Source organism: Engystomops pustulosus, chromosome 9, assembly GCF_040894005.1.
Source record: "Engystomops pustulosus chromosome 9, aEngPut4.maternal, whole genome shotgun sequence".
Lineage (NCBI taxonomy): Eukaryota > Metazoa > Chordata > Amphibia > Anura > Leptodactylidae > Engystomops > Engystomops pustulosus.
This window is the reverse complement of record NC_092419.1, coordinates 69,803,111-69,825,225: the sequence shown is the minus strand read 5'-3', so window position 1 is coordinate 69,825,225 and position 22,115 is coordinate 69,803,111. Positions and strand designations below refer to the sequence as shown.

At 45.6% G+C, this 22,115-nt stretch overlaps 105 pseudogenes; all 105 read right to left on the bottom strand.

Annotated features, from left to right (window-relative positions):
* Positions 1-55: 55 nt before the first annotated feature.
* On the bottom strand, positions 56-174 carry LOC140078155 (5S ribosomal RNA; annotated as a pseudogene).
* A 70-nt stretch (positions 175-244) lies between these two features.
* LOC140081717 (5S ribosomal RNA) lies at positions 245-363 on the bottom strand (annotated as a pseudogene).
* Positions 364-433: 70 nt separating this feature from the next.
* Positions 434-552, bottom strand: LOC140078154 (5S ribosomal RNA; annotated as a pseudogene).
* Positions 553-622: 70 nt separating this feature from the next.
* On the bottom strand, positions 623-741 carry LOC140081716 (5S ribosomal RNA; annotated as a pseudogene).
* Positions 742-811: 70 nt separating this feature from the next.
* On the bottom strand, positions 812-930 carry LOC140090992 (5S ribosomal RNA; annotated as a pseudogene).
* Positions 931-1,189: 259 nt separating this feature from the next.
* LOC140090870 (5S ribosomal RNA) lies at positions 1,190-1,308 on the bottom strand (annotated as a pseudogene).
* A 70-nt stretch (positions 1,309-1,378) lies between these two features.
* On the bottom strand, positions 1,379-1,497 carry LOC140094141 (5S ribosomal RNA; annotated as a pseudogene).
* A 70-nt stretch (positions 1,498-1,567) lies between these two features.
* On the bottom strand, positions 1,568-1,686 carry LOC140089662 (5S ribosomal RNA; annotated as a pseudogene).
* Positions 1,687-1,756: 70 nt separating this feature from the next.
* On the bottom strand, positions 1,757-1,875 carry LOC140091626 (5S ribosomal RNA; annotated as a pseudogene).
* A 259-nt stretch (positions 1,876-2,134) lies between these two features.
* LOC140078153 (5S ribosomal RNA) lies at positions 2,135-2,253 on the bottom strand (annotated as a pseudogene).
* A 70-nt stretch (positions 2,254-2,323) lies between these two features.
* On the bottom strand, positions 2,324-2,442 carry LOC140084765 (5S ribosomal RNA; annotated as a pseudogene).
* Positions 2,443-2,512: 70 nt separating this feature from the next.
* Positions 2,513-2,631, bottom strand: LOC140078151 (5S ribosomal RNA; annotated as a pseudogene).
* Positions 2,632-2,701: 70 nt separating this feature from the next.
* On the bottom strand, positions 2,702-2,820 carry LOC140078150 (5S ribosomal RNA; annotated as a pseudogene).
* A 70-nt stretch (positions 2,821-2,890) lies between these two features.
* On the bottom strand, positions 2,891-3,009 carry LOC140078149 (5S ribosomal RNA; annotated as a pseudogene).
* Positions 3,010-3,079: 70 nt separating this feature from the next.
* Positions 3,080-3,198, bottom strand: LOC140097546 (5S ribosomal RNA; annotated as a pseudogene).
* Positions 3,199-3,268: 70 nt separating this feature from the next.
* Positions 3,269-3,387, bottom strand: LOC140089661 (5S ribosomal RNA; annotated as a pseudogene).
* Positions 3,388-3,457: 70 nt separating this feature from the next.
* On the bottom strand, positions 3,458-3,576 carry LOC140091624 (5S ribosomal RNA; annotated as a pseudogene).
* Positions 3,577-3,646: 70 nt separating this feature from the next.
* Positions 3,647-3,765, bottom strand: LOC140078148 (5S ribosomal RNA; annotated as a pseudogene).
* Positions 3,766-3,835: 70 nt separating this feature from the next.
* Positions 3,836-3,954, bottom strand: LOC140085179 (5S ribosomal RNA; annotated as a pseudogene).
* A 70-nt stretch (positions 3,955-4,024) lies between these two features.
* Positions 4,025-4,143, bottom strand: LOC140085178 (5S ribosomal RNA; annotated as a pseudogene).
* Positions 4,144-4,213: 70 nt separating this feature from the next.
* LOC140085841 (5S ribosomal RNA) lies at positions 4,214-4,332 on the bottom strand (annotated as a pseudogene).
* A 259-nt stretch (positions 4,333-4,591) lies between these two features.
* Positions 4,592-4,710, bottom strand: LOC140081480 (5S ribosomal RNA; annotated as a pseudogene).
* Positions 4,711-4,780: 70 nt separating this feature from the next.
* Positions 4,781-4,898, bottom strand: LOC140095383 (5S ribosomal RNA; annotated as a pseudogene).
* Positions 4,899-4,968: 70 nt separating this feature from the next.
* On the bottom strand, positions 4,969-5,087 carry LOC140078147 (5S ribosomal RNA; annotated as a pseudogene).
* A 70-nt stretch (positions 5,088-5,157) lies between these two features.
* LOC140095371 (5S ribosomal RNA) lies at positions 5,158-5,276 on the bottom strand (annotated as a pseudogene).
* A 70-nt stretch (positions 5,277-5,346) lies between these two features.
* On the bottom strand, positions 5,347-5,465 carry LOC140078146 (5S ribosomal RNA; annotated as a pseudogene).
* A 70-nt stretch (positions 5,466-5,535) lies between these two features.
* Positions 5,536-5,654, bottom strand: LOC140078145 (5S ribosomal RNA; annotated as a pseudogene).
* A 70-nt stretch (positions 5,655-5,724) lies between these two features.
* LOC140102081 (5S ribosomal RNA) lies at positions 5,725-5,843 on the bottom strand (annotated as a pseudogene).
* A 70-nt stretch (positions 5,844-5,913) lies between these two features.
* Positions 5,914-6,032, bottom strand: LOC140089062 (5S ribosomal RNA; annotated as a pseudogene).
* Positions 6,033-6,102: 70 nt separating this feature from the next.
* Positions 6,103-6,221, bottom strand: LOC140081478 (5S ribosomal RNA; annotated as a pseudogene).
* Positions 6,222-6,291: 70 nt separating this feature from the next.
* Positions 6,292-6,410, bottom strand: LOC140078144 (5S ribosomal RNA; annotated as a pseudogene).
* A 70-nt stretch (positions 6,411-6,480) lies between these two features.
* Positions 6,481-6,599, bottom strand: LOC140078143 (5S ribosomal RNA; annotated as a pseudogene).
* Positions 6,600-6,669: 70 nt separating this feature from the next.
* Positions 6,670-6,788, bottom strand: LOC140089642 (5S ribosomal RNA; annotated as a pseudogene).
* A 70-nt stretch (positions 6,789-6,858) lies between these two features.
* Positions 6,859-6,977, bottom strand: LOC140089061 (5S ribosomal RNA; annotated as a pseudogene).
* A 70-nt stretch (positions 6,978-7,047) lies between these two features.
* On the bottom strand, positions 7,048-7,166 carry LOC140081477 (5S ribosomal RNA; annotated as a pseudogene).
* A 70-nt stretch (positions 7,167-7,236) lies between these two features.
* On the bottom strand, positions 7,237-7,355 carry LOC140081476 (5S ribosomal RNA; annotated as a pseudogene).
* Positions 7,356-7,425: 70 nt separating this feature from the next.
* LOC140078667 (5S ribosomal RNA) lies at positions 7,426-7,544 on the bottom strand (annotated as a pseudogene).
* A 70-nt stretch (positions 7,545-7,614) lies between these two features.
* On the bottom strand, positions 7,615-7,733 carry LOC140097545 (5S ribosomal RNA; annotated as a pseudogene).
* Positions 7,734-7,992: 259 nt separating this feature from the next.
* On the bottom strand, positions 7,993-8,111 carry LOC140091623 (5S ribosomal RNA; annotated as a pseudogene).
* A 70-nt stretch (positions 8,112-8,181) lies between these two features.
* LOC140078142 (5S ribosomal RNA) lies at positions 8,182-8,300 on the bottom strand (annotated as a pseudogene).
* A 70-nt stretch (positions 8,301-8,370) lies between these two features.
* LOC140078140 (5S ribosomal RNA) lies at positions 8,371-8,489 on the bottom strand (annotated as a pseudogene).
* Positions 8,490-8,559: 70 nt separating this feature from the next.
* On the bottom strand, positions 8,560-8,678 carry LOC140078139 (5S ribosomal RNA; annotated as a pseudogene).
* Positions 8,679-8,748: 70 nt separating this feature from the next.
* Positions 8,749-8,867, bottom strand: LOC140089518 (5S ribosomal RNA; annotated as a pseudogene).
* Positions 8,868-8,937: 70 nt separating this feature from the next.
* LOC140089060 (5S ribosomal RNA) lies at positions 8,938-9,056 on the bottom strand (annotated as a pseudogene).
* A 70-nt stretch (positions 9,057-9,126) lies between these two features.
* Positions 9,127-9,245, bottom strand: LOC140081475 (5S ribosomal RNA; annotated as a pseudogene).
* Positions 9,246-9,315: 70 nt separating this feature from the next.
* LOC140078138 (5S ribosomal RNA) lies at positions 9,316-9,434 on the bottom strand (annotated as a pseudogene).
* Positions 9,435-9,504: 70 nt separating this feature from the next.
* Positions 9,505-9,623, bottom strand: LOC140078137 (5S ribosomal RNA; annotated as a pseudogene).
* A 70-nt stretch (positions 9,624-9,693) lies between these two features.
* On the bottom strand, positions 9,694-9,812 carry LOC140097544 (5S ribosomal RNA; annotated as a pseudogene).
* A 70-nt stretch (positions 9,813-9,882) lies between these two features.
* On the bottom strand, positions 9,883-10,001 carry LOC140078136 (5S ribosomal RNA; annotated as a pseudogene).
* A 70-nt stretch (positions 10,002-10,071) lies between these two features.
* On the bottom strand, positions 10,072-10,190 carry LOC140078135 (5S ribosomal RNA; annotated as a pseudogene).
* A 70-nt stretch (positions 10,191-10,260) lies between these two features.
* LOC140078152 (5S ribosomal RNA) lies at positions 10,261-10,379 on the bottom strand (annotated as a pseudogene).
* A 70-nt stretch (positions 10,380-10,449) lies between these two features.
* Positions 10,450-10,568, bottom strand: LOC140102069 (5S ribosomal RNA; annotated as a pseudogene).
* A 70-nt stretch (positions 10,569-10,638) lies between these two features.
* Positions 10,639-10,757, bottom strand: LOC140078134 (5S ribosomal RNA; annotated as a pseudogene).
* Positions 10,758-11,016: 259 nt separating this feature from the next.
* Positions 11,017-11,135, bottom strand: LOC140078133 (5S ribosomal RNA; annotated as a pseudogene).
* A 70-nt stretch (positions 11,136-11,205) lies between these two features.
* LOC140086994 (5S ribosomal RNA) lies at positions 11,206-11,324 on the bottom strand (annotated as a pseudogene).
* A 70-nt stretch (positions 11,325-11,394) lies between these two features.
* On the bottom strand, positions 11,395-11,513 carry LOC140078132 (5S ribosomal RNA; annotated as a pseudogene).
* Positions 11,514-11,583: 70 nt separating this feature from the next.
* On the bottom strand, positions 11,584-11,702 carry LOC140102056 (5S ribosomal RNA; annotated as a pseudogene).
* A 440-nt stretch (positions 11,703-12,142) lies between these two features.
* LOC140091375 (5S ribosomal RNA) lies at positions 12,143-12,261 on the bottom strand (annotated as a pseudogene).
* A 70-nt stretch (positions 12,262-12,331) lies between these two features.
* Positions 12,332-12,450, bottom strand: LOC140085840 (5S ribosomal RNA; annotated as a pseudogene).
* Positions 12,451-12,709: 259 nt separating this feature from the next.
* LOC140081473 (5S ribosomal RNA) lies at positions 12,710-12,828 on the bottom strand (annotated as a pseudogene).
* A 70-nt stretch (positions 12,829-12,898) lies between these two features.
* LOC140078131 (5S ribosomal RNA) lies at positions 12,899-13,017 on the bottom strand (annotated as a pseudogene).
* Positions 13,018-13,087: 70 nt separating this feature from the next.
* On the bottom strand, positions 13,088-13,206 carry LOC140088314 (5S ribosomal RNA; annotated as a pseudogene).
* A 70-nt stretch (positions 13,207-13,276) lies between these two features.
* Positions 13,277-13,395, bottom strand: LOC140091663 (5S ribosomal RNA; annotated as a pseudogene).
* Positions 13,396-13,465: 70 nt separating this feature from the next.
* LOC140078129 (5S ribosomal RNA) lies at positions 13,466-13,584 on the bottom strand (annotated as a pseudogene).
* A 70-nt stretch (positions 13,585-13,654) lies between these two features.
* On the bottom strand, positions 13,655-13,773 carry LOC140091374 (5S ribosomal RNA; annotated as a pseudogene).
* Positions 13,774-13,843: 70 nt separating this feature from the next.
* On the bottom strand, positions 13,844-13,962 carry LOC140085839 (5S ribosomal RNA; annotated as a pseudogene).
* A 259-nt stretch (positions 13,963-14,221) lies between these two features.
* LOC140083296 (5S ribosomal RNA) lies at positions 14,222-14,340 on the bottom strand (annotated as a pseudogene).
* A 70-nt stretch (positions 14,341-14,410) lies between these two features.
* Positions 14,411-14,529, bottom strand: LOC140078128 (5S ribosomal RNA; annotated as a pseudogene).
* Positions 14,530-14,599: 70 nt separating this feature from the next.
* LOC140088313 (5S ribosomal RNA) lies at positions 14,600-14,718 on the bottom strand (annotated as a pseudogene).
* Positions 14,719-14,788: 70 nt separating this feature from the next.
* On the bottom strand, positions 14,789-14,907 carry LOC140078127 (5S ribosomal RNA; annotated as a pseudogene).
* A 70-nt stretch (positions 14,908-14,977) lies between these two features.
* Positions 14,978-15,096, bottom strand: LOC140078126 (5S ribosomal RNA; annotated as a pseudogene).
* A 70-nt stretch (positions 15,097-15,166) lies between these two features.
* On the bottom strand, positions 15,167-15,285 carry LOC140097543 (5S ribosomal RNA; annotated as a pseudogene).
* A 70-nt stretch (positions 15,286-15,355) lies between these two features.
* Positions 15,356-15,474, bottom strand: LOC140095769 (5S ribosomal RNA; annotated as a pseudogene).
* Positions 15,475-15,544: 70 nt separating this feature from the next.
* Positions 15,545-15,663, bottom strand: LOC140091622 (5S ribosomal RNA; annotated as a pseudogene).
* A 70-nt stretch (positions 15,664-15,733) lies between these two features.
* On the bottom strand, positions 15,734-15,852 carry LOC140089841 (5S ribosomal RNA; annotated as a pseudogene).
* Positions 15,853-15,922: 70 nt separating this feature from the next.
* On the bottom strand, positions 15,923-16,041 carry LOC140078125 (5S ribosomal RNA; annotated as a pseudogene).
* Positions 16,042-16,111: 70 nt separating this feature from the next.
* On the bottom strand, positions 16,112-16,230 carry LOC140091373 (5S ribosomal RNA; annotated as a pseudogene).
* A 70-nt stretch (positions 16,231-16,300) lies between these two features.
* LOC140085838 (5S ribosomal RNA) lies at positions 16,301-16,419 on the bottom strand (annotated as a pseudogene).
* Positions 16,420-16,678: 259 nt separating this feature from the next.
* LOC140081472 (5S ribosomal RNA) lies at positions 16,679-16,797 on the bottom strand (annotated as a pseudogene).
* A 70-nt stretch (positions 16,798-16,867) lies between these two features.
* Positions 16,868-16,986, bottom strand: LOC140078124 (5S ribosomal RNA; annotated as a pseudogene).
* A 70-nt stretch (positions 16,987-17,056) lies between these two features.
* On the bottom strand, positions 17,057-17,175 carry LOC140082096 (5S ribosomal RNA; annotated as a pseudogene).
* Positions 17,176-17,245: 70 nt separating this feature from the next.
* LOC140086543 (5S ribosomal RNA) lies at positions 17,246-17,364 on the bottom strand (annotated as a pseudogene).
* A 70-nt stretch (positions 17,365-17,434) lies between these two features.
* LOC140091661 (5S ribosomal RNA) lies at positions 17,435-17,553 on the bottom strand (annotated as a pseudogene).
* A 70-nt stretch (positions 17,554-17,623) lies between these two features.
* Positions 17,624-17,742, bottom strand: LOC140078123 (5S ribosomal RNA; annotated as a pseudogene).
* Positions 17,743-17,812: 70 nt separating this feature from the next.
* LOC140101761 (5S ribosomal RNA) lies at positions 17,813-17,931 on the bottom strand (annotated as a pseudogene).
* Positions 17,932-18,001: 70 nt separating this feature from the next.
* LOC140097542 (5S ribosomal RNA) lies at positions 18,002-18,120 on the bottom strand (annotated as a pseudogene).
* A 70-nt stretch (positions 18,121-18,190) lies between these two features.
* LOC140095768 (5S ribosomal RNA) lies at positions 18,191-18,309 on the bottom strand (annotated as a pseudogene).
* Positions 18,310-18,379: 70 nt separating this feature from the next.
* On the bottom strand, positions 18,380-18,498 carry LOC140096169 (5S ribosomal RNA; annotated as a pseudogene).
* A 70-nt stretch (positions 18,499-18,568) lies between these two features.
* LOC140078122 (5S ribosomal RNA) lies at positions 18,569-18,687 on the bottom strand (annotated as a pseudogene).
* Positions 18,688-18,757: 70 nt separating this feature from the next.
* On the bottom strand, positions 18,758-18,876 carry LOC140078121 (5S ribosomal RNA; annotated as a pseudogene).
* Positions 18,877-18,946: 70 nt separating this feature from the next.
* On the bottom strand, positions 18,947-19,065 carry LOC140078120 (5S ribosomal RNA; annotated as a pseudogene).
* A 70-nt stretch (positions 19,066-19,135) lies between these two features.
* On the bottom strand, positions 19,136-19,254 carry LOC140102044 (5S ribosomal RNA; annotated as a pseudogene).
* Positions 19,255-19,505: 251 nt separating this feature from the next.
* LOC140083789 (5S ribosomal RNA) lies at positions 19,506-19,624 on the bottom strand (annotated as a pseudogene).
* Positions 19,625-19,694: 70 nt separating this feature from the next.
* LOC140078118 (5S ribosomal RNA) lies at positions 19,695-19,813 on the bottom strand (annotated as a pseudogene).
* Positions 19,814-19,883: 70 nt separating this feature from the next.
* LOC140084943 (5S ribosomal RNA) lies at positions 19,884-20,002 on the bottom strand (annotated as a pseudogene).
* Positions 20,003-20,261: 259 nt separating this feature from the next.
* LOC140092087 (5S ribosomal RNA) lies at positions 20,262-20,380 on the bottom strand (annotated as a pseudogene).
* Positions 20,381-20,450: 70 nt separating this feature from the next.
* Positions 20,451-20,568, bottom strand: LOC140095389 (5S ribosomal RNA; annotated as a pseudogene).
* Positions 20,569-20,638: 70 nt separating this feature from the next.
* Positions 20,639-20,757, bottom strand: LOC140078117 (5S ribosomal RNA; annotated as a pseudogene).
* A 70-nt stretch (positions 20,758-20,827) lies between these two features.
* On the bottom strand, positions 20,828-20,946 carry LOC140078116 (5S ribosomal RNA; annotated as a pseudogene).
* A 70-nt stretch (positions 20,947-21,016) lies between these two features.
* Positions 21,017-21,135, bottom strand: LOC140097500 (5S ribosomal RNA; annotated as a pseudogene).
* A 70-nt stretch (positions 21,136-21,205) lies between these two features.
* Positions 21,206-21,324, bottom strand: LOC140081471 (5S ribosomal RNA; annotated as a pseudogene).
* A 70-nt stretch (positions 21,325-21,394) lies between these two features.
* Positions 21,395-21,513, bottom strand: LOC140081470 (5S ribosomal RNA; annotated as a pseudogene).
* A 70-nt stretch (positions 21,514-21,583) lies between these two features.
* On the bottom strand, positions 21,584-21,702 carry LOC140078115 (5S ribosomal RNA; annotated as a pseudogene).
* A 70-nt stretch (positions 21,703-21,772) lies between these two features.
* Positions 21,773-21,891, bottom strand: LOC140084642 (5S ribosomal RNA; annotated as a pseudogene).
* A 70-nt stretch (positions 21,892-21,961) lies between these two features.
* On the bottom strand, positions 21,962-22,080 carry LOC140091621 (5S ribosomal RNA; annotated as a pseudogene).
* Between the last annotated feature and the right edge of the window lie 35 nt (positions 22,081-22,115).

Here is a 22,115-nt window from a genome sequence, read left to right as displayed (position 1 = left end):
TGAACCTTCTTTTACTATCTCATAGAGAAACTAACACAATTTTCAGGTTCAAAAAGGTCAACGGAACTTGGGATTCCCAGCCAGTCTCCCATGCTGGTACTTGCCAAGCCTTAAGCTGCATTGCTGCTGCGATCTGACGAGAGCAGGCACATTCAGCTTAGAATGGCCGTTGACAGCAGCTGTTCAATTTGAACCTTCTTTTACTATCTCATAGAGAAACTAACACAATTTTCAGGTTCAAAAAGGTCAACGGAACTTGGTATTCCCAGCCAGTCTCCCATGCTGGTACTTGCCAAGCCTTAAGCTGCATTGCTGCTGCGATCTGACGAGAACAGGCACATTCAGCTTAGAATGGCCGTTGACAGCAGCTGTTCAATTTGAACCTTCTTTTACTATCTCATAGAGAAACTAACACAATTTTCAGGTTCAAAAAGGTCAACGGAACTTGGGATTCCCAGCCAGTCTCCCATGCTGGTACTTGCCAAGCCTTAAGCTGCATTGCTGCTGCGATCTGACGAGAGCAGGCACATTCAGCTTAGAATGGCCGTTGACAGCAGCTGTTCAATTTGAACCTTCTTTTACTATCTCATAGAGAAACTAACACAATTTTCAGGTTCAAAAAGGTCAACGGAACTTGGTATTCCCAGCCAGTCTCCCATGCTGGTACTTGCCAAGCCTTAAGCTGCATTGCTGCTGCGATCTGACGAGAACAGGCACATTCAGCTTAGAATGGCCGTTGACAGCAGCTGTTCAATTTGAACCTTCTTTTACTATCTCATAGAAAAACTAACACAATTTTCAGGTTCAAAAAGGTCAACAGTACTTGGGATTCCCAGCCAGTCTCCCATGCTGGTACTTGCCAAGCCTTAAGCTGCATTGCTGCTGCGATCTGACGAGAGCAGGCACATTCAGCTTAGAATGGCCGTTGACAGCAGCTGTTCAATTTGAACCTTCTTTTACTATCTCATAGAGAAACTAACACAATTTTCAGGTTCAAAAAGGTCAACAGAACTTGGGATTCTTAGCCAGTATCCCATGCTGGTACTTGCCAAGCCTTAAGCTGCATTGCTGCTGCGATCTGACGAGAGCAGGCACATTCAGCTTAGAATGGCAGTTGACAGCAGCTGTTCAATTTGAACCTTCTTTTACTATCTCATAGAAAAACTAACACTATTTTCAGGTTCAAAAAGGTCAACAGTACTTGGGATTCCCAGCCAGTCTCCCATGCTGGTACTTGCCAAGCCTTAAGCTGCATTGCTGCTGCGATCTGACGAGAGCAGGCACATTCAGCTTAGAATGGCCGTTGACAGCAGCTGTTCAATTTGAACCTTCTTTTACCATCTTTGACAGAGAAACTAACAATTTTCAGGTTCAAAAAGGTCAACGGAACTTGGGATTCCCAGCCAGTCTCCCATGCTGGTACTTGCCAAGCCTTAAGCTGCATTGCTGCTGCGATCTGACGAGAGCAAGCACATTGAGCTTAGAATGGCCGTTGACAGCAGCTGTTCAATTTGAACCTTCTTTTACTATCTCATAGAGAAACTAACACAATTTTCAGGTTCAAAAAGGTCAACAGAACTTGGGATTCCCAGCCAGTCTCCCATGCTGGTACTTGCCAAGCCTTAAGCTGCATTGCTGCTGCAATCTGACGAGAGCAGGCACATTCAGCTTAGAATGGCCGTTGACAGCAGCTGTTCAATTTGAACCTTCTTTTACTATCTCATAGAAAAACTAACACAATTTTCAGGTTCAAAAAGGTCAACAGAACTTGGGATTCCCAGCCAGTCTCCCATGCTGGTACTTGCCAAGCCTTAAGCTGCATTGCTGCTGCTATCTGACGAGAGCAGGCACATTCAGCTTAGAATGGCCGTTGACAGCAGCTGTTCAATTTGAACCTTCTTTTACTATCTCATAGAGAAACTAACACAATTTTCAGGTTCAAAAAGGTCAATGGAACTTGGGATTCCCAGCCAGTCTCCCATGCTGGTACTTGCCAAGCCTTAAGCTGCATTGCTGCTGCGATCTGACGAGAGCAGGCACATTCAGCTTAGAATGGCCGTTGACAGCATCTGTTCAGTTTGAACCTCCTTTTACTATCTCATAGAGAAACTAACACAATTTTCAGGTTCAAACAGGTCAACGGAACTTGGGATTCCCAGCCAGTCTCCCATGCTGGTACTTGCCAAGCCTTAAGCTGCATTGCTGCTGCGATCTGACGAGAGCAGGCACATTCAGCTTAGAATGGCCGTTGACAGCAGCTGTTCAATTTGAACCTTCTTTTACCATCTTTGACAGAGAAACTAACAATTTTAAGGTTCAAAAAGGGCAACGGAACTTGGGATTCCCAGCCAGTCTCCCATGCTGGTACTTGCCAAGCCTTAAGCTGCATTGCTGCTGCGATCTGACGAGAGCAGGCACATTCAGCTTAGAATGGCCGTTGACAGCAGCTGTTCAATTTGAACCTTCTTTTACTATCTCATAGAGAAACTAACACAATTTTCAGGTTCAAAAAGGTCAACGGAACTTGGGATTCCCAGCCAGTCTCCCATGCTGGTACTTGCCAAGCCTTAAGCTGCATTGCTGCTGCGATCTGACGAGAGCAGGCACATTCAGCTTAGAATGGCCGTTGACAGCAGCTGCCTAATTTCTACTTTCTTTTACTATCTCATAGAGAAACTAACACAATTTTCAGGTTCAAAAAGGTCAACGGAACTTGGGATTCCCAGCCAGTCTCCCATGCTGGTACTTGCCAAGCCTTAAGCTGCATTGCTGCTGCGATCTGACGAGAGCAGGCACATTCAGCTTAGAATGGCCGTTGACAGCAGCTGTTCAATTTGAACCTTCTTTTACTATCTCATAGAGAAACTAACACAATTTTCAGGTTCAAAAAGGTCAACGGAACTTGGGATTCCCAGCCAGTCTCCCATGCTGGTACTTGCCAAGCCTTAAGCTGCATTGCTGCTGCGATCTGACGAGAGCAGGCACATTCAGCTTAGAATGGCCGTTGACAGCAGCTGTTCAATTTGAACCTTCTTTTACCATCTTTGACAGAGAAACTAACAATTTTCAGGTTCAAAAAGGTTAACAGAACTTGGGATTCCCAGCCAGTCTCCCATGCTGGTACTTGCCAAGCCTTAAGCTTCATTGTTGCTGCGATCTGACGAGAGCAGGCACATTCAGCTTAGAATGGCCGTTGACAGCAGCTGTTCAATTTGAACCTTCTTTTACTATCTCATAGAGAAACTAACACAATTTTCAGGTTCAAAAAGGTCAACAGAACTTGGGATTCCCAGCCAGTCTCCCATGCTGGTACTTGCCAAGCCTTAAGCTGCATTGCTGCTGCAATCTGACGAGAGCAGGCACATTCAGCTTAGAATGGCCGTTGACAGCAGCTGTTCAATTTGAACCTTCTTTTACTATCTCATAGAAAAACGAACACAATTTTCAGGTTCAAAAAGGTCAACAGAACTTGGGATTCCCAGCCAGTCTCCCATGCTGGTACTTGCCAAGCCTTAAGCTGCATTGCTGCTGCTATCTGACGAGAGCAGGCACATTCAGCTTAGAATGGCCGTTGACAGCAGCTGTTCAATTTGAACCTTCTTTTACTATCTCATAGAGAAACTAACACAATTTTCAGGTTCAAAAAGGTCAACGGAACTTGGGATTCCCAGCCAGTCTCCCATGCTGGTACTTGCCAAGCCTTAAGCTGCATTGCTGCTGCGATCTGACGAGAGCAGGCACATTCAGCTTAGAATGGCCGTTGACAGCATCTGTTCAGTTTGAACCTCCTTTTACTATCTCATAGAGAAACTAACACAATTTTCAGGTTCAAACAGGTCAACGGAACTTGGGATTCCCAGCCAGTCTCCCATGCTGGTACTTGCCAAGCCTTAAGCTGCATTGCTGCTGCGATCTGACGAAAGCAGGCACATTCAGCTTAGAATGGCCGTTGACAGCATCTGTTCAATTTGAACCTTCTTTTACTATCTCATAGAGAAACTAACACAATTTTCAGGTTCAAAAAGGTCAACGGAACTTGGGATTCCCAGCCAGTCTCCCATGCTGGTACTTGCCAAGCCTTAAGCTGCATTGCTGCTGCGATCTGACGAAAGCAGGCACATTCAGCTTAGAATGGCCGTTGACAGCAGCTGTTCAATTTGAACCTTCTTTTACCATCTTTGACAGAGAAACTAACAATTTTCAGGTTCAAAAAGGTCAACAGAACTTGGGATTCCCAGCCAGTCTCCCATGCTGGTACTTGCCAAGCCTTAAGCTGCATTGATGCTGCGATCTGACGAGAGCAGGCACATTCAGCTTAGAATGGCCGTTGACAGCAGCTGTTCAGTTTGAACCTTCTTTTACTATCTCATAGAGAAACTAACACAATTTTCAGGTTCAAAAAGGTCAACGGAACTTGGAATTCGCAGCCAGTCTCCCATGCTGGTACTTGCCAAGCCTTAAGCCGCATCGCTGCTGTGATCCGACAAGAGCACGCACATTCAGCTTAGAATGGCCGTTGACAGCAGCTGTTCAATTTGAACCTTCTTATACTATCTCATAGAGAAGCTAAAACAATTTTCAGGTTCAAAAAGGTCAACAGAACTTGGGATTCCCAGCCAGTCTCCCATGCTGGTACTTGCCAAGCCTTAAGCTGCATTGCTGCTGCGATCTGACGAGAGCAGGCACATTCAGCTTAGAATGGCCGTTGACAGCAGCTGTTCAATTTGAACCTTCTTTTACTATCTCATAGAGAAACTAACACAATTTTCAGGTTCAAAAAGGTCAACAGAACTTGGGATTCCCAGCCAGTCTCCCATGCTGGTACTTGCCAAGCCTTAAGCTGCATTGCTGCTGCGATCTGACGAGAGCAGGCACATTCAGCTTAGAATGCTGTTGACAGCAGCTGTTCAATTTGAACCTTCTTTTACTATCTCATAGAGAAACTAACACAATTTTCAGGTTCAAAAAGGTCAACGGAACTTGGGATTCCCAGCCAGTCTCCCATGCTGGTACTTGCCAAGCCTTAAGCTGCATTGCTGCTGCGATCTGACGAGAGCAGGCACATTCAGCTTAGAATGGCCGTTGACAGCAGCTGTTCAATTTGAACCTTCTTTTACTATCTCATAGAAAAACTAACACAATTTTCAGGTTCAAAAAGGTCAACAGAACTTGGGATTCCCAGCCAGTCTCCAATGCTGGTACTTGGCAAGCCTTAAGCTGCATTGCTGCTGCGATCTGACGAGAGCAGGCACATTCAGCTTAGAATGGCCGTTGACAGCAGCTGCCTAATTTCTACTTTCTTTTACTATCTCATAGAGAAACTAACACAATTTTCAGGTTCAAAAAGGTCAACGGAACTTGGGATTCCCAGCCAGTCTCCCATGCTGGTACTTGCCAAGCCTTAAGCTGCATTGCTGCTGCGATCTGACGAGAGCAGGCACATTCAGCTTAGAATGGCCGTTGACAGCAGCTGTTCAGTTTGAACCTCCTTTTACTATCTCATAGAGAAACTAACACAATTTTCAGGTTCAAAAAGGTCAACGGAACTTGGGATTCCCAGCCAGTCTCCCATGCTGGTACTTGCCAAGCCTTAAGCTGCATTGCTGCTGCGATCTGACGAGAGCAGGCACATTCAGCTTAGAATGGCCGTTGACAGCAGCTGTTCAATTTGAACCTTCTTTTACCATCTTTGACAGAGAAACTAACAATTTTAAGGTTCAAAAAGGTCAACGGAACTTGGGATTCCCAGCCAGTCTCCCATGCTGGTACTTGCCAAGCCTTAAGCTGCATTGCTGCTGCGATCTGACGAGAGCAGGCACATTCAGCTTAGAATGACCGTTGACAGCAGCTGTTCAATTTGAACCTTCTTTTACTATCTCATAGAGAAACTAACACAATTTTCAGGTTCAAAAAGGTCAACGGAACTTGGGATTCCCAGCCAGTCTCCCATGCTGGTACTTGCCAAGCCTTAAGCTGCATTGCTGCTGCGATCTGACAAGAGCAGGCACATTCAGCTTAGAATGGCCGTTGACAGCAGCTGTTCAATTTGAACCTTCTTTTACTATCTCATAGAGAAACTAACACAATTTTCAGGTTCAAAAAGGTCAACAGAACTTGGGATTCCCAGCCAGTCTCCCATGCTGGTACTTGCCAAGCCTTAAGCTGCATTGCTGCTGCGATCTGACGAGAGCAGGCACATTCAGCTTAGAATGGCCGTTGACAGCAGCTGTTCAGTTTGAACCTCCTTTTACTATCTCATAGAGAAACTAACACAATTTTCAGGTTCAAAAAGGTCAACGGAACTTGGGATTCCCAGCCAGTCTCCCATGCTGGTACTTGCCAAGCCTTAAGCTGCATTGCTGCTGCGATCTGACGAGAGCAGGCACATTCAGCTTAGAATGGCCGTTGACAGCAGCTGTTCAATTTGAACCTTCTTTTACCATCTTTGACAGAGAAACTAACAATTTTAAGGTTCAAAAAGGTCAACGGAACTTGGGATTCCCAGCCAGTCTCCCATGCTGGTACTTGCCAAGCCTTAAGCTGCATTGCTGCTGCGATCTGACGAGAGCAGGCACATTCAGCTTAGAATGGCCGTTGACAGCAGCTGTTCAATTTGAACCTTCTTTTACTATCTCATAGAGAAACTAACACAATTTTCAGGTTCAAAAAGGTCAACGGAACTTGGGATTCCCAGCTAGTCTCCCATGCTGGTACTTGCCAAGCCTTAAGCTGCATTGCTGCTGCGATCTGACGAGAGCAGGCACATTCAGCTTAGAATGACCGTTGACAGCAGCTGTTCAATTTGAACCTTCTTTTACTATCTCATAGAGAAACTAACACAATTTTCAGGTTCAAAAAGGTCAACGGAACTTGGGATTCCCAGCCAGTCTCCCATGCTGGTACTTGCCAAGCCTTAAGCTGCATTGCTGCTGCGATCTGACAAGAGCAGGCACATTCAGCTTAGAATGGCCGTTGACAGCAGCTGTTCAATTTGAACCTTCTTTTACTATCTCATAGAGAAACTAACACAATTTTCAGGTTCAAAAAGGTCAACAGAACTTGGGATTCCCAGCCAGTCTCCCATGCTGGTACTTGCCAAGCCTTAAGCTGCATTGCTGCTGCGATCTGACGAGAGCAGGCACATTCAGCTTAGAATGGCCGTTGACAGCAGCTGTTCAATTTGAACCTTCTTTTACTATCTCATAGAAAAACTAACACAATTTTCAGGTTCAAAAAGGTCAACAGAACTTGGGATTCCCAGCCAGTCTCCCATGCTGGTACTTGCCAAGCCTTAAGCTGCATTGCTGCTGCGATCTGACGAGAGCAGGCACATTCAGCTTAGAATGGCCGTTGACAGCAGCTGCCTAATTTCTACTTTCTTTTACTATCTCATAGAGAAACTAACACAATTTTCAGGTTCAAAAAGGTCAACGGAACTTGGGATTCCCAGCCAGTCTCCCACGCTGGTACTTGCCAAGCCTTAAGCTGCATTGCTGCTGCGATCTGACGAGAGCAGGCACATTCAGCTTAGAATGGCCGTTGACAGCAGCTGTTCAATTTGAACCTTCTTTTACCATCTTTGACAGAGAAACTAACAATTTTCAGGTTCAAAAAGGTTAACAGAACTTGGGATTCCCAGCCAGTCTCCCATGCTGGTACTTGCCAAGCCTTAAGCTTCATTGTTGCTGCGATCTGACGAGAGCAGGCACATTCAGCTTAGAATGGCCGTTGACAGCAGCTGTTCAATTTGAACCTTCTTTTACTATCTCATAGAGAAACTAACACAATTTTCAGGTTCAAAAAGGTCAACAGAACTTGAGATTCCCAGCCACTCTCCCATGCTGGTACTTGCCAAGCCTTAAGCTGCATTGCTGCTGCAATCTGACGAGAGCAGGCACATTCAGCTTAGAATGGCCGTTGACAGCAGCTGTTCAATTTGAACCTTCTTTTACTATCTCATAGAAAAACTAACACAATTTTCAGGTTCAAAAAGGTCAACAGAACTTGGGATTCCCAGCCAGTCTCCCATGCTGGTACTTGCCAAGCCTTAAGCTGCATTGCTGCTGCTATCTGACGAGAGCAGGCACATTCAGCTTAGAATGGCCGTTGACAGCAGCTGTTCAATTTGAACCTTCTTTTACTATCTCATAGAGAAACTAACACAATTTTCAGGTTCAAAAAGGTCAACGGAACTTGGGATTCCCAGCCAGTCTCCCATGCTGGTACTTGCCAAGCCTTAAGCTGCATTGCTGCTGCGATCTGACGAGAGCAGGCACATTCAGCTTAGAATGGCCGTTGACAGCAGCTGTTCAGTTTGAACCTCCTTTTACTATCTCATAGAGAAACTAACACAATTTTCAGGTTCAAAAAGGTCAACGGAACTTGGGATTCCCAGCCAGTCTCCCATGCTGGTACTTGCCAAGCCTTAAGCTGCATTGCTGCTGCGATCTGACGAGAGCAGGCACATTCAGCTTAGAATGGCCGTTGACAGCAGCTGTTCAATTTGAACCTTCTTTTACCATCTTTGACAGAGAAACTAACAATTTTAAGGTTCAAAAAGGTCAACGGAACTTGGGATTCCCAGCCAGTCTCCCATGCTGGTACTTGCCAAGCCTTAAGCTGCATTGCTGCTGCGATCTGACGAGAGCAGGCACATTCAGCTTAGAATGGCCGTTGACAGCAGCTGTTCAATTTGAACCTTCTTTTACTATCTCATAGAGAAACTAACACAATTTTCAGGTTCAAAAAGGTCAACGGAACTTGGGATTCCCAGCTAGTCTCCCATGCTGGTACTTGCCAAGCCTTAAGCTGCATTGCTGCTGCGATCTGACGAGAGCAGGCACATTCAGCTTAGAATGACCGTTGACAGCAGCTGTTCAATTTGAACCTTCTTTTACTATCTCATAGAGAAACTAACACAATTTTCAGGTTCAAAAAGGTCAACGGAACTTGGGATTCCCAGCCAGTCTCCCATGCTGGTACTTGCCAAGCCTTAAGCTGCATTGCTGCTGCGATCTGACAAGAGCAGGCACATTCAGCTTAGAATGGCCGTTGACAGCAGCTGTTCAATTTGAACCTTCTTTTACTATCTCATAGAGAAACTAACACAATTTTCAGGTTCAAAAAGGTCAACAGAACTTGGGATTCCCAGCCAGTCTCCCATGCTGGTACTTGCCAAGCCTTAAGCTGCATTGCTGCTGCGATCTGACGAGAGCAGGCACATTCAGCTTAGAATGGCCGTTGACAGCAGCTGTTCAATTTGAACCTTCTTTTACTATCTCATAGAGAAACTAACACAATTTTCAGGTTCAAAAAGGTCAACGGAACTTGGGATTCCCAGCCAGTCTCCCATGCTGGTACTTGCCAAGCCTTAAGCTGCATTGCTGCTGCGATCTGACGAGAGCAGGCACATTCAGCTTAGAATGGCCGTTGACAGCAGCTGTTCAATTTGAACCTTCTTTTACTATCTCATAGAGAAACTAACACAATTTTCAGGTTCAAAAAGGTCAACGGAACTTGGGATTCCCAGCCAGTCTCCCATGCTGGTACTTGCCAAGCCTTAAGCTGCATTGCTGCTGCGATCTGACGAGAGCAGGCACATTCAGCTTAGAATGGCCGTTGACAGCAGCTGTTCAATTTGAACCTTCTTTTTCCATCTTTGACAGAGAAACTAACAATTTTCAGGTTCAAAAAGGTTAACAGAACTTGGGATTCCCAGCCAGTCTCCCATGCTGGTACTTGCCAAGCCTTAAGCTTCATTGTTGCTGCGATCTGACGAGAGCAGGCACATTCAGCTTAGAATGGCCGTTGACAGCAGCTGTTCAATTTGAACCTTCTTTTACTATCTCATAGAGAAACTAACACAATTTTCAGGTTCAAAAAGGTCAACGGAACTTGGGATTCCCAGCCAGTCTCCCATGCTGGTACTTGCCAAGCCTTAAGCTGCATTGCTGCTGCGATCTGACGAGAGCAGGCACATTCAGCTTAGAATGGCCGTTGACAGCAGCTGTTCAGTTTGAACCTCCTTTTACTATCTCATAGAGAAACTAACACAATTTTCAGGTTCAAAAAGGTCAACGGAACTTGGGATTCCCAGCCAGTCTCCCATGCTGGTACTTGCCAAGCCTTAAGCTGCATTGCTGCTGCGATCTGACGAGAGCAGGCACATTCAGCTTAGAATGGCCGTTGACAGCAGCTGTTCAATTTGAACCTTCTTTTACCATCTTTGACAGAGAAACTAACAATTTTAAGGTTCAAAAAGGTCAACGGAACTTGGGATTCCCAGCCAGTCTCCCATGCTGGTACTTACCAAGCCTTAAGCTGCATTGCTGCTGCGATCTGACGAGAGCAGGCACATTCAGCTTAGAATGGCCGTTGACAGCAGCTGTTCAATTTGAACCTTCTTTTACTATCTCATAGAGAAACTAACACAATTTTCAGGTTCAAAAAGGTCAACGGAACTTGGGATTCCCAGCCAGTCTCCCATGCTGGTACTTGCCAAGCCTTAAGCTGCATTGCTGCTGCGATCTGACGAGAGCAGGCACATTCAGCTTAGAATGACCGTTGACAGCAGCTGTTCAATTTGAACCTTCTTTTACTATCTCATAGAGAAACTAACACAATTTTCAGGTTCAAAAAGGTCAACGGAACTTGGGATTCCCAGCCAGTCTCCCATGCTGGTACTTGCCAAGCCTTAAGCTGCATTGCTGCTGCGATCTGACGAGAGCAGGCACATTCAGCTTAGAATGGCCGTTGACAGCAGCTGTTCAATTTGAACCTTCTTTTACCATCTTTGACAGAGAAACTAACAATTTTCAGGTTCAAAAAGGTTAACAGAACTTGGGATCCCCAGCCAGTCTCCCATGCTGGTACTTGCCAAGCCTTAAGCTTCATTGTTGCTGCGATCTGACGAGAGCAGGCACATTCAGCTTAGAATGGCCGTTGACAGCAGCTGTTCAATTTGAACCTTCTTTTACTATCTCATAGAGAAACTAACACAATTTTCAGGTTCAAAAAGGTCAACGGAACTTGGGATTCCCAGCCAGTCTCCCATGCTGGTACTTGCCAAGCCTTAAGCTGCATTGCTGCTGCGATCTGACGAGAGCAGGCACATTCAGCTTAGAATGGCCGTTGACAGCAGCTGTTCAGTTTGAACCTCCTTTTACTATCTCATAGAGAAACTAACACAATTTTCAGGTTCAAAAAGGTCAACGGAACTTGGGATTCCCAGCCAGTCTCCCATGCTGGTACTTGCCAAGCCTTAAGCTGCATTGCTGCTGCAATCTGACGAGAGCAGGCACATTCAGCTTAGAATGGCCGTTGACAGCAGCTGTTCAATTTGAACCTTCTTTTACCATCTTTGACAGAGAAACTAACAATTTTAAGGTTCAAAAAGGTCAACGGAACTTGGGATTCCCAGCCAGTCTCCCATGCTGGTACTTGCCAAGCCTTAAGCTGCATTGCTGCTGCGATCTGACGAGAGCAGGCACATTCAGCTTAGAATGGCCGTTGACAGCAGCTGTTCAATTTGAACCTTCTTTTACTATCTCATAGAGAAACTAACACAATTTTCAGGTTCAAAAAGGTCAACGGAACTTGGGATTCCCAGCCAGTCTCCCATGCTGGTACTTGCCAAGCCTTAAGCTGCATTGCTGCTGCGATCTGACGAGAGCAGGCACATTCAGCTTAGAATGACCGTTGACAGCAGCTGTTCAATTTGAACCTTCTTTTACTATCTCATAGAGAAACTAACACAATTTTCAGGTTCAAAAAGGTCAACGGAACTTGGGATTCCCAGCCAGTCTCCCATGCTGGTACTTGCCAAGCCTTAAGCTGCTGCGATCTGACGAGAGCAGGCACATTCAGCTTAGAATGGCCGTTGACAGCAGCTGTTCAATTTGAACCTTCTTTTACTATCTCATAGAGAAACTAACACAATTTTCAGGTTCAAAAAGGTCAACAGAACTTGGGATTCCCAGCCAGTCTCCCATGCTGGTACTTGCCAAGCCTTAAGCCGCATCGCTGCTGTGATCCGACAAGAGCACGCACATTCAGCTTAGAATGGCCGTTGACAGCAGCTGTTCAATTTGAACCTTCTTTTACTATCTCATAGAGAAACTAACACAATTTTCAAGTTCAAAAAGGTCAACGGAACTTGGGATTCCCAGCCAGTCTCCCATGCTGGTACTTGCCAAGCCTTAAGCTGCACTGCTGCTGCGATCTGACGAGAGCAGGCACATTCAGCTTAGAATGGCCGTTGACAGCAGCTGTTCAATTTGAACCTTCTTTTACCATCTTTGACAGAGAAACTAACAATTTTCAGGTTCAAAAAGGTCAACAGAACTTGGGATTCCCAGCCAGTCTCCCATGCTGGTACTTGCCAAGCCTTAAGCTGCATTGATGCTGCGATCTGACGAGAGCAGGCACATTCAGCTTAGAATGGCCGTTGACAGCAGCTGTTCAGTTTGAACCTTCTTTTACTATCTCATAGAGAAACTAACACAATTTTCAGGTTCAAAAAGGTCAACGGAACTTGGAATTCGCAGCCAGTCTCCCATGCTGGTACTTGCCAAGCCTTAAGCCGCATCGCTGCTGTGATCCGACAAGAGCACGCACATTCAGCTTAGAATGGCCGTTGACAGCAGCTGTTCAATTTGAACCTTCTTTTACTATCTCATAGAGAAACTAACACAATTTTCAGGTTCAAAAAGGTCAACAGAACTTGGGATTCCCAGCCAGTCTCCCATGCTGGTACTTGCCAAGCCTTAAGCTGCATTGCTGCTGCGATCTGACGAGAGCAGGCACATTCAGCTTAGAATGGCCGTTGACAGCAGCTGTTCAATTTGAACCTTTTTTTACTATCTCATAGAGAAACTAACACAATTTTCAGGTTCAAAAAGGTCAACGGAACTTGGGATTCCCAGCCAGTCTCCCATGCTGGTACTTGCCAAGCCTTAAGCTGCATTGCTGCTGCGATCTGACGAGAGCAGGCACATTCAGCTTAGAATGGCCGTTGACAGCAGCTGTTCAATTTGAACCTTCTTTTACCATCTTTGACAGAGAAACTAACAATTTTCAGGTTCAAAAAGGTCAACGGAACTTGGGATTCGCAGCCAGTCTCCCATGCTGGTACTTGCCAAGCCTTAAGCTGCATTGCTGCTGCGATCTGACGAGAGCAGGCACATTCAGCTTAGAATGGCCGTTGACAGCAGCTGTTCAATTTGAACCTTCTTTTACTATCTCATAGAGAAACTAACACAATTTTCAGGTTCAAAAAGGTCAACAGAACTTGGGATTCCCAGCCAGTCTCCCATGCTGGTACTTGCCAAGCCTTAAGCTGCATTGCTGCTGCGATCTGACGAGAGCATGCACATTCAGCTTAGAATGGCCGTTGACAGCAGCTGCCTAATTTCTACTTTCTTTTACTATCTCATAGAGAAACTAACACAATTTTCAGGTTCAAAAAGGTCAACGGAACTTGGGATTCCCAGCCAGTCTCCCATGCTGGTACTTGCCAAGCCTTAAGCTGCATTGCTGCTGCGATCTGACGAGAGCAGGCACATTCAGCTTAGAATGGCCGTTGACAGCAGCTGTTCAATTTGAACCTTCTTTTACTATCTCATAGAGAAACTAACACAATTTTCAAGTTCAAAAAGGTCAACGGAACTTGGGATTCCCAGCCAGTCTCCCATGCTGGTACTTGCCAAGCCTTAAGCTGCACTGCTGCTGCGATCTGACGAGAGCAGGCACATTCAGCTTAGAATGGCCGTTGACAGCAGCTGTTCAATTTGAACCTTCTTTTACCATCTTTGACAGAGAAACTAACAATTTTCAGGTTCAAAAAGGTCAACAGAACTTGGGATTCCCAGCCAGTCTCCCATGCTGGTACTTGCCAAGCCTTAAGCTGCATTGATGCTGCGATCTGACGAGAGCAGGCACATTCAGCTTAGAATGGCCGTTGACAGCAGCTGTTCAGTTTGAACCTTCTTTTACTATCTCATAGAGAAACTAACACAATTTTCAGGTTCAAAAAGGTCAACGGAACTTGGAATTCGCAGCCAGTCTCCCATGCTGGTACTTGCCAAGCCTTAAGCCGCATCGCTGCTGTGATCCGACAAGAGCACGCACATTCAGCTTAGAATGGCCGTTGACAGCAGCTGTTCAATTTGAACCTTCTTTTACTATCTCATAGAGAAACTAACACAATTTTCAGGTTCAAAAAGGTCAACAGAACTTGGGATTCCCAGCCAGTCTCCCATGCTGGTACTTGCCAAGCCTTAAGCTGCATTGCTGCTGCGATCTGACGAGAGCAGGCACATTCAGCTTAGAATCACCGTTGACAGCAGCTGTTCAATTTGAACCTTTTTTTACTATCTCATAGAGAAACTAACACAATTTTCAGGTTCAAAAAGGTCAACGGAACTTGGGATTCCCAGCCAGTCTCCCATGCTGGTACTTGCCAAGCCTTAAGCTGCATTGCTGCTGCGATCTGACGAGAGCAGGCACATTCAGCTTAGAATGGCCGTTGACAGCAGCTGTTCAATTTGAACCTTCTTTTACCATCTTTGACAGAGAAACTAACAATTTTCAGGTTCAAAAAGGTCAACGGAACTTGGGATTCGCAGCCAGTCTCCCATGCTGGTACTTGCCAAGCCTTAAGCTGCATTGCTGCTGCGATCTGACGAGAGCAGGCACATTCAGCTTAGAATGGCCGTTGACAGCAGCTGTTCAATTTGAACCTTCTTTTACTATCTCATAGAGAAACTAACACAATTTTCAGGTTCAAAAAGGTCAACGGAACTTGGGATTCCCAGCCAGTCTCCCATGCTGGTACTTGCCAAGCCTTAAGCTGCATTGCTGCTGCGATCTGACGAGAGCAGGCACATTCAGCTTAGAATGGCCGTTGACAGCAGCTGTTCAATTTGAACCTTCTTTTACTATCTCACAGAGAAACTAACACAATTTTCAGGTTCAAAAAGGTCAACGGAACTTGGGATTCCCAGCCAGTCTCCCATGCTGGTACTTGCCAAGCCTTAAGCTGCATTGCTGCTGCGATCTGACGAGAGCAGGCACATTCAGCTTAGAATGGCCGTTGACAGCAGCTGTTCAATTTGAACCTTCTTTTACCATCTTTGACAGAGAAACTAACAATTTTCAGGTTCAAAAAGGTTAACAGAACTTGGGATTCCCAGCCAGTCTCCCATGCTGGTACTTGCCAAGCCTTAAGCTTCATTGTTGCTGCGATCTGACGAGAGCAGGCACATTCAGCTTAGAATGGCCGTTGACAGCAGCTGTTCAATTTGAACCTTCTTTTACTATCTCATAGAGAAACTAACACAATTTTCAGGTTCAAAAAGGTCAACAGAACTTGGGATTCCCAGCCAGTCTCCCATGCTGGTACTTGCCAAGCCTTAAGCTGCATTGCTGCTGCAATCTGACGAGAGCAGGCACATTCAGCTTAGAACGGCCGTTGACAGCAGCTGTTCAATTTGAACCTTCTTTTACTATCTCATAGAAAAACTAACACAATTTTCAGGTTCAAAAAGGTCAACAGAACTTGGGATTCCCAGCCAGTCTCCCATGCTGGTACTTGCCAAGCCTTAAGCTGCATTGCTGCTGCTATCTGACGAGAGCAGGCACATTCAGCTTAGAATGGCCGTTGACAGCAGCTGTTCAATTTGAACCTTCTTTTACTATCTCATAGAGAAACTAACACAATTTTCAGGTTCAAAAAGGTCAACGGAACTTGGGATTCCCAGCCAGTCTCCCATGCTGGTACTTGCCAAGCCTTAAGCTGCATTGCTGCTGCGATCTGACGAGAGCATGCACATTCAGCTTAGAATGGCCGTTGACAGCAGCTGCCTAATTTCTACTTTCTTTTACTATCTCATAGAGAAACTAACACAATTTTCAGGTTCAAAAAGGTCAACGGAACTTGGGATTCCCAGCCAGTCTCCCATGCTGGTACTTGCCAAGCCTTAAGCTGCATTGCTGCTGCGATCTGACGAGAGCAGGCACATTCAGCTTAGAATGGCCGTTGACAGCAGCTGTTCAATTTGAACCTTCTTTTACTATCTCATAGAGAAACTAACACAATTTTCAAGTTCAAAAAGGTCAACGGAACTTGGGATTCCCAGCCAGTCTCCCATGCTGGTACTTGCCAAGCCTTAAGCTGCACTGCTGCTGCGATCTGACGAGAGCAGGCACATTCAGCTTAGAATGGCCGTTGACAGCAGCTGTTCAATTTGAACCTTCTTTTACCATCTTTGACAGAGAAACTAACAATTTTCAGGTTCAAAAAGGTCAACAGAACTTGGGATTCCCAGCCAGTCTCCCATGCTGGTACTTGCCAAGCCTTAAGCTGCATTGATGCTGCGATCTGACGAGAGCAGGCACATTCAGCTTAGAATGGCCGTTGACAGCAGCTGTTCAGTTTGAACCTTCTTTTACTATCTCATAGAGAAACTAACACAATTTTCAGGTTCAAAAAGGTCAACGGAACTTGGAATTCGCAGCCAGTCTCCCATGCTGGTACTTGCCAAGCCTTAAGCCGCATCGCTGCTGTGATCCGACAAGAGCACGCACATTCAGCTTAGAATGGCCGTTGACAGCAGCTGTTCAATTTGAACCTTCTTTTACTATCTCATAGAGAAACTAACACAATTTTCAGGTTCAAAAAGGTCAACAGAACTTGGGATTCCCAGCCAGTCTCCCATGCTGGTACTTGCCAAGCCTTAAGCTGCATTGCTGCTGCGATCTGACGAGAGCAGGCACATTCAGCTTAGAATGGCCGTTGACAGCAGCTGTTCAATTTGAACCTTTTTTTACTATCTCATAGAGAAACTAACACAATTTTCAGGTTCAAAAAGGTCAACGGAACTTGGGATTCCCAGCCAGTCTCCCATGCTGGTACTTGCCAAGCCTTAAGCTGCATTGCTGCTGCGATCTGACGAGAGCAGGCACATTCAGCTTAGAATGGCCGTTGACAGCAGCTGTTCAATTTGAACCTTCTTTTACCATCTTTGACAGAGAAACTAACAATTTTCAGGTTCAAAAAGGTCAACGGAACTTGGGATTCGCAGGCAGTCTCCCATGCTGGTACTTGCCAAGCCTTAAGCTGCATTGCTGCTGCGATCTGACGAGAGCAGGCACATTCAGCTTAGAATGGCCGTTGACAGCAGCTGTTCAATTTGAACCTTCTTTTACCATCTTTGACAGAGAAACTAACAATTTTCAGGTTCAAAAAGGTCAACGGAACTTGGGATTCACAGCCAGTCTCCCATGCTGGTACTTGCCAAGCCTTAAGCTGCATTGCTGCTGCGATCTGACGAGAGCAGGCACATTCAGCTTAGAATGGCCGTTGACAGCAGCTGTTCAATTTGAACCTTCTTTTACTATCTCATAGAGAAACTAACACAATTTTCAGGTTCAAAAAGGTCAACAGAACTTGGGATTCCCAGCCAGTCTCCCATGCTGGTACTTGCCAAGCCTTAAGCTGCATTGCTGCTGCGATCTGACGAGAGCATGCACATTCAGCTTAGAATGGCCGTTGACAGCAGCTGCCTAATTTCTACTTTCTTTTACTATCTCATAGAGAAACTAACACAATTTTCAGGTTCAAAAAGGTCAACGGAACTTGGGATTCCCAGCCAGTCTCCCATGCTGGTACTTGCCAAGCCTTAAGCTGCATTGCTGCTGCGATCTGACGAGAGCAGGCACATTCAGCTTAGAATGGCCGTTGACAGCAGCTGTTCAATTTGAACCTTCTTTTACTATCTCATAGAGAAACTAACACAATTTTCAGGTTCAAAAAGGTCAACGGAACTTGGGATTCCCAGCCAGTCTCCCATGCTGGTACTTGCCAAGCCTTAAGCTGCATTGCTGCTGCGATCTGATGAGAGCAGGCACATTCAGCTTAGAATGGCCGTTGACAGCAGCTGTTCAATTTGAACCTTCTTTTACCATCTTTGACAGAGAAACTAACAATTTTCAGGTTCAAAAAGGTTAACAGAACTTGGGATTCCCAGCCAGTCTCCCATGCTGGTACTTGCCAAGCCTTAAGCTTCATTGTTGCTGCGATCTGACGAGAGCAGGCACATTCAGCTTAGAATGGCCGTTGACAGCAGCTGTTCAATTTGAACCTTCTTTTACTATCTCATAGAGAAACTAACACAATTTTCAGGTTCAAAAAGGTCAACAGAACTTGGGATTCCCAGCCAGTCTCCCATGCTGGTACTTGCCAAGCCTTAAGCTGCATTGCTGCTGCAATCTGACGAGAGCAGGCACATTCAGCTTAGAACGGCCGTTGACAGCAGCTGTTCAATTTGAACCTTCTTTTACTATCTCATAGAAAAACTAACACAATTTTCAGGTTCAAAAAGGTCAACAGAACTTGGGATTCCCAGCCAGACTCCCATGCTGGTACTTGCCAAGCCTTAAGCTGCATTGCTGCTGCTATCTGACGAGAGCAGGCACATTCAGCTTAGAATGGCCGTTGACAGCAGCTGTTCAATTTGAACCTTCTTTTACTATCTCATAGAGAAACTAACACAATTTTCAGGTTCAAAAAGGTCAACGGAACTTGGGATTCCCAGCCAGTCTCCCATGCTGGTACTTGCCAAGCCTTAAGCTGCATTGCTGCTGCGATCTGACGAGAGCAGGCACATTCAGCTTAGAATGGCCGTTGACAGCAGCTGTTCAGTTTGAACCTCCTTTTACTATCTCATAGAGAAACTAACACAATTTTCAGGTTCAAAAAGGTCAACGGAACTTGGGATTCCCAGCCAGTCTCCCATGCTGGTACTTGCCAAGCCTTAAGCTGCATTGCTGCTGCGATCTGACGAGAGCAGGCACATTCAGCTTAGAATGGCCGTTGACAGCAGCTGTTCAATTTGAACCTTCTTTTACCATCTTTGACAGAGAAACTAACAATTTTCAGGTTCAAAAAGGTCAACGGAACTTGGGATTCCCAGCCAGTCTCCCATGCTGGTACTTGCCAAGCCTTAAGCTGCATTGCTGCTGCGATCTGACGAGAGCAGGCACATTCAGCTTAGAATGGCCGTTGACAGCAGCTGTTCAATTTGAACCTTCTTTTACTATCTCATAGAGAAACTAACACAATTTTCAGGTTCAAAAAGGTCAACGGAACTTGGGATTCCCAGCCAGTCTCCCATGCTGGTACTTGCCAAGCCTTAAGCTGCATTGCTGCTGCGATCTGACGAGAGCAGGCACATTCAGCTTAGAATGACCGTTGACAGCAGCTGTTCAATTTGAACCTTCTTTTACTATCTCATAGAGAAACTAACACAATTTTCAGGTTCAAAAAGGTCAACGGAACTTGGGATTCCCAGCCAGTCTCCCATGCTGGTACTTGCCAAGCCTTAAGCTGCTGCGATCTGACGAGAGCAGGCACATTCAGCTTAGAATGGCCGTTGACAGCAGCTGTTCAATTTGAACCTTCTTTTACTATCTCATAGAGAAACTAACACAATTTTCAGGTTCAAAAAGGTCAACAGAACTTGGGATTCCCAGCCAGTCTCCCATGCTGGTACTTGCCAAGCCTTAAGCTGCATTGCTGCTGCGATCTGACGAGAGCAGGCACATTCAGCTTAGAATGGCCATTGACAGCAGCTGTTCAGTTTGAACCTTCTTTTACTATCTCATAGAGAAACTAACACAATTTTCAAGTTCAAAAAGGTCAACGGAACTTGGGATTCCCAGCCAGTCTCCCATGCTGGTACTTGCCAAGCCTTAAGCTGCATTGCTGCTGCGATCTGACGAGAGCAGGCACATTCAGCTTAGAATGGCCGTTGACAGCAGCTGTTCAATTTGAACCTTCTTTTACCATCTTTGACAGAGAAACTAACAATTTTCAGGTTCAAAAAGGTCAACAGAACTTGGGATTCCCAGCTAGTCTCCCATGCTGGTACTTGCCAAGCCTTAAGCTGCATTGATGCTGCGATCTGACGAGAGCAGGCACATTCAGCTTAGAATGGCCGTTGACAGCAGCTGTTCAGTTTGAACCTTCTTTTACTATCTCATAGAGAAACTAACACAATTTTCAGGTTCAAAAAGGTCAACGGAACTTGGAATTCGCAGCCAGTCTCCCATGCTGGTACTTGCCAAGCCTTAAGCCGCATCGCTGCTGTGATCCGACAAGAGCACGCACATTCAGCTTAGAATGGCCGTTGACAGCAGCTGTTCAATTTGAACCTTCTTTTACTATCTCATAGAGAAACTAACACAATTTTCAGGTTCAAAAAGGTCAACAGAACTTGGGATTCCCAGCCAGTCTCCCATGCTGGCACTTGCCAAGCCTTAAGCTGCATTGCTGCTGCGATCTGACGAGAGCAGGCACATTCAGCTTAGAATGGCCGTTGACAGCAGCTGTTCAATTTGAACCTTCTTTTACTATCTCATAGAGAAACTAACACAATTTTCAGGTTCAAAAAGGTCAACAGAACTTGGGATTCCCAGCCAGTCTCCCATGCTGGTACTTGCCAAGCCTTAAGCTGCATTGCTGCTGCGATCTGACGAGAGCAGGCACATTCAGCTTAGAATGCTGTTGACAGCAGCTGTTCAATTTGAACCTTCTTTTACTATCTCATAGAGAAACTAACACAATTTTCAGGTTCAAAAAGGTCAACGGAACTTGGGATTCCCAGCCAGTCTCCCATGCTGGTACTTGCCAAGCCTTAAGCTGCATTGCTGCTGCGATCTGACGAGAGCAGGCACATTCAGCTTAGAATGGCCGTTGACAGCAGCTGTTCAATTTGAACCTTTTTTTACTATCTCATAGAGAAACTAACACAATTTTCAGGTTCAAAAAGGTCAACGGAACTTGGGATTCCCAGCCAGTCTCCCATGCTGGTACTTGCCAAGCCTTAAGCTGCATTGCTGCTGCGATCTGACGAGAGCAGGCACATTCAGCTTAGAATGGCCGTTGACAGCAGCTGTTCAATTTGAACCTTCTTTTACCATCTTTGACAGAGAAACTAACAATTTTCAGGTTCAAAAAGGTCAACAGAACTTGGGATTCGCAGCCAGTCTCCCATGCTGGTACTTGCCAAGCCTTAAGCTGCATTGCTGCTGCAATCTGACGAGAGCAGGCACATTCAGCTTAGAATGGCCGTTGACAGCAGCTGTTCAATTTGAACCTTCTTTTACTATCTCATAGAGAAACTAACACAATTTTCAGGTTCAAAAAGGTCAACAGAACTTGGGATTCCCAGCCAGTCTCCCATGCTGGTACTTGCCAAGCCTTAAGCTGCATTGCTGCTGCGATCTGACGAGAGCAGGCACATTCAGCTTAGAATGGCCGTTGACAGCAGCTGTTCAATTTGAACCTTCTTTTACTATCTCATAGAAAAACTAACACAATTTTCAGGTTCAAAAAGGTCAACAGAACTTGGGATTCCCAGCCAGTCTCCCATGCTGGTACTTGCCAAGCCTTAAGCTGCATTGCTGCTGCGATCTGACGAGAGCAGGCACATTCAGCTTAGAATGGCCGTTGACAGCAGCTGCCTAATTTCTACTTTCTTTTACTATCTCATAGAGAAACTAACACAATTTTCAGGTTCAAAAAGGTCAACGGAACTTGGGATTCCCAGCCAGTCTCCCATGCTGGTACTTGCCAAGCCTTAAGCTGCATTGCTGCTGCGATCTGACGAGAGCAGGCACATTCAGCTTAGAATGGCCGTTGACAGCAGCTGTTCAATTTGAACCTTCTTTTACTATCTCATAGAGAAACTAACACAATTTTCAGGTTCAAAAAGGTCAACGGAACTTGGGATTCCCAGCCAGTCTCCCATGCTGGTACTTGCCAAGCCTTAAGCTGCATTCCTGCTGCGATCTGACGAGAGCAGGCACATTCAGCTTAGAATGGCCGTTGACAGCAGCTGTTCAATTTGAACCTTCTTTTACTATCTCATAGAAAAACTAACACAATTTTCAGGTTCAAAAAGGTCAACAGAACTTGGGATTCCCAGCCAGTCTCCCATGCTGGTACTTGCCAAGCCTTAAGCTGCATTGCTGCTGCTATCTGACGAGAGCAGGCACATTCAGCTTAGAATGGCCGTTGACAGCAGCTGTTCAATTTGAACCTTCTTTTACTATCT